Source organism: Pavona decussata, unplaced genomic scaffold (genome assembly GCF_977016875.1).
Source record: "Pavona decussata unplaced genomic scaffold, jaPavDecu1.1 SCAFFOLD_26, whole genome shotgun sequence".
NCBI classification, from domain to species: domain Eukaryota; kingdom Metazoa; phylum Cnidaria; class Anthozoa; order Scleractinia; family Agariciidae; genus Pavona; species Pavona decussata.
The window spans coordinates 3,318,233-3,322,146 of NW_028145449.1; the positions used below are offsets into that span (position 1 = coordinate 3,318,233).

General features: G+C 36.6%; 1 pseudogene; it reads right to left on the reverse strand.

Annotated features, from left to right (window-relative positions):
• Nucleotides 1-818: 818 nt before the first annotated feature.
• On the reverse strand, nucleotides 819-3,356 carry LOC146485570 (melanocyte-stimulating hormone receptor-like; annotated as a pseudogene).
• Between the last annotated feature and the right edge of the window lie 558 nt (nucleotides 3,357-3,914).

Consider the following 3,914-nt stretch of genomic DNA (forward strand, 5'->3'; position numbering starts at 1 on the left):
GAAGGAAGGAAGGAAAGAAGGAAGGAGAAAATAAATAAATAAATTGATTTCACGTTTATTTTTTAAATCATTATTTATGCCACGTTTTCATTTACTCCTTCAACAATGTAAGACATAAACGAATTTGCTTTGTGTAACTTATTATCATGCATACAATTATTACTTATATTTTTTCTTGTTCTGTGTTTCAGCGTGCATTTTTTTTACTTTTCCTTCATGATATGAAATTGCACTGTTGTGCCGCAACCAACAAATGTTCATTTAGTTCCTGCTTAAGACATGTTGCATAATTACTTATACTCTACATATTAGTTCGAACTAAAAAATATATAGATTTAAAGAAAGCATCTTTATTCCACCTTAACTGTCGGTGATTCGCAGTATCTTTTTCACTGTGCTTTTTATAATTTGACGAATATCTCGATATCGCAAGCAGGCGAGCATTGCTGGCTGTGTAATCTTTCAACAGACACCTAATACATTATCTCATGATGCATTGCTCGATCACGTTCTTGTATCAACAGACTCAATTTGCTGCAAAATTTCTACATCAGATTTGACTCCTCTGTGCCCTCTGTTCTCTGGAGAGAGTTTCTATGTTGGTGTCCAGTGCTCGACGCCTTGATCTCGTTGAAAACTGCTGTAAATTGTACTGGGTTTGTTTTTAGCGGTATTCCCTCCAATCAAATTAATTCATTAATAGGCACATGTTCCTTTAGAGAACCTTCAAACCACTTTATTTCAGGCTTTAGCCCCTCCGATGCACACGTTGAAATTCGACACCTTTTATGTCAGAACCTCTTTTGTGTTCTCCATCTCTCGTGTTGCTTTGATTGTTCCTTCTAATTTCAATTTTTTCTGTCGACTGCAAGTCTCCAAATATAGCCGTTTTCTTCGTATGTCGTTGCTTTAGGTTTCATCAGTTGGTCTACGAATTAACAGTTTTCTCCAACGAAGTGAACTTCTCGTCTGAAGTTTTTTTGTTTTAATTCAGGCTCGGCCTTCCTCTAAACATGCCACCTTGCTTTTAGTTTAATTTTATTTCATTTTTATTTTAGTCTTCAGGTCGGATAACCTAGATAACACGATGTCTTCAATGACCATATCTCAGTGGCCAGATGTTTTATCCGAAGAACACGACTCTTTAAATCACTTCACAACTGGAGAAGACACCGCCCAACTGATCGAAGAAATAGTATTTCTCGGTCCTTCAATTTTGGTGTGAAAAATGATCAACATTCAAATTCGACGTCAGGTTAACAGAGCTTTACTCCAGACTCAAATCATTTAGCTTAATTAGTCACAATGCAAATTCGAATTAACAAGGCATCTATATTCCATTTTAAGTCTCGGTGATGCGGAATATATTTTTCACTGTGCTTTTCATAATTTGACGAATTTCTCGGTATCGCCAGCAGTAAACTACAGGATTTAACGACGAATTGAGAAGAAGAGAAGAACGAAATAAAGTGTGACGTAAAAAGCCAACCAAAAACAAATTTCAGCGCTGTTTATTTTTAACAACGTTGCAGACCAGAAATGCGGGAGATAACATGCGACAAAAATTACGTAGATATATACAGTATTGAAGGCAGACTTTTTGTCTCGGATTAGCTGCATTGCAGACACATTTTGCTGCTGAAGTTGACTGTGGATTTGATTCTGATGATATCTTACAACTCTGTAAATGCGAATGTACGCTACTGTTGTCAGGAGCATTCCAACAACTTGAACGATCACACCTACCGTGACATTGTGTGTATTAAGCGAAACGAACAGAGAAGCAGCGACACCACTTGTGATCCATATTGATACCAAGGCTATTACAACGCGCCTAGAAGTGACAAGTTCCTGGTATCGTAGGTGAAGAGTTATAGCGAGGAGTCTATCGACAGCAATGGCGGTTACATTCAGAAATGATGCGCAAGCGAGAAGAAATAAAGAGAAAGAACAAACAGTTAAAATTGTTGGACAGAGTAAGTCAAAGTTTTGACCTCCATTGGCTGCCATCCTTAGCACTACTGCGAGCAATAACTGAGCAAATAATCCCACGGCAAGATCAGAGACAGCAAGACTCAGGAAGAACTTCTTCATATTAGTGGGCATCGATGAGGCTTTCCACAGGGCACGAATAGCAAGGACATTTCCAAACGTTGCCACGGGAGAAAAAATAAAGTGTAATACACACATTGAGAGCATGGTATCCCTGTGAAACTGAACAAGTCGACTAAGATCCTTCAAATGGTAACTGCAGAACTCTACGGCCATGGCGAACCTAATGATTCATATCCGGCGATATATATGATATCTGTTTGCAGCTCCAATGTGAGTTAGAATTACCAATCGACAGCTGTAAAATAACTGTACGAAATAAGGAATTAATACAACTACATACTGCGTTTCGAATAATAAGAGACCGACTGAGCACGCAGTTATTATTGGTTTAATCTCTGGTTTCTATATCTTTATGCAAATATCTTAAATATTCTGAGGGTTATGAAGAAAAATAGAAAAAAATAGGTACGTCTTTCTTTAAAATTCACCGAAAATTTCTTGAAGTTTAAGATGATTCCAAACAGGAGTATGTCGTTTATAAACAACGACTTCTATTTTCTCCAAATGAGAGAAAGAGAATATTGTGGACGGGCAGACAATCAAGGGTGCTCAATCGAAATATATCAGACATACGATTAAAACTGTCGTTTTTGTAAAGTGGAGAATATTGTCGTTTTGTTAATCGTTGGGTTATTATCACCCTTTCCTGTCGACTGCAAGACTCCAAACACAGCAGGTTTCTGCGTATGTCGTTTAGGCTTCTTTTCATAAAATGGTTCTTTTCATAAAATGCCTCTTTCATAATCGACTCCTGTGTTGTCGTTATACCGCTTGCGTCAGTGAATGCGTCAGTCAGTTGCATGATGGACTCTGTTTATCGTCGAGCATCTACTCCTTTTGTGACTCATGGGGTTTCTAATACGTGGATTTACTTACCTTCGGCTTGTGAGTCCATACAGAAGAAGTTTTTCTAGACCTCACGCACGTATGGCACTTGAAATTCATATTTTATTTTGTAAATAAAAAGCAAGTCCCCTTGTTTCGAAATGGGAGGAGCCTGATAACAGATGAACAATAAAAAAAACTATATAAAGGATGACTGTTGATTCGAATATACATGTAAGCTTCCCTCGAAAAGAAATCCTCAAATGGTCGCACCATTCAGAGTTGACAAAAACGGATATTAACTTTGTAATGTATTCTGAAGCTGTATATTTACATATGCAAATGAAATTAGGCGGCATATGTCATATGTCTGCAAAAAATTCTGAATTAACAAAAATTTATCTTCGCTATTTTAAAACACAAGATTCTCAAACTCTCTCATAACTAGTTTTAACGTGCTTTTTCCAATAATGACAATTGTTTAAAAACCTGCAACAACAACTTGTGATCGAAAGATGATCTTATAGATTGCGTGACATTTCTTACTAAAACTTCAGAATTTACCGGTATTTCAGAATAAACAATATTCCTTGTCAGGAGCTCGTTACAAGTGGAGAAATATAAAATCGTTTCTCCGTTGAAATTGCTATAAATTTATCTGCACTGGAGTTGGTCTATTTCTCAAATGTGTCATTGGTACAAATTGCAGATGAATACAAATATCAAAGTCAACAAAATAAGTCAATAAGCCATTAAATATTTTTTTTACATATATTTCTAAAAACGTCCCGAGGGAGTAAGGGCCCAAATATTCAATAAGTAATTCATGTTTAAAGTCGCCGTGGCAGAATACGCCCCAACGGTCCAGATAAGGTTAAAAATATAATAATATTTCAAAAGTTTTTATACCCATAACAAAATAAAGAACTTGCTCACAGTTCAAACATGTTCCATTAAGGGTGCCAAAACTGAAA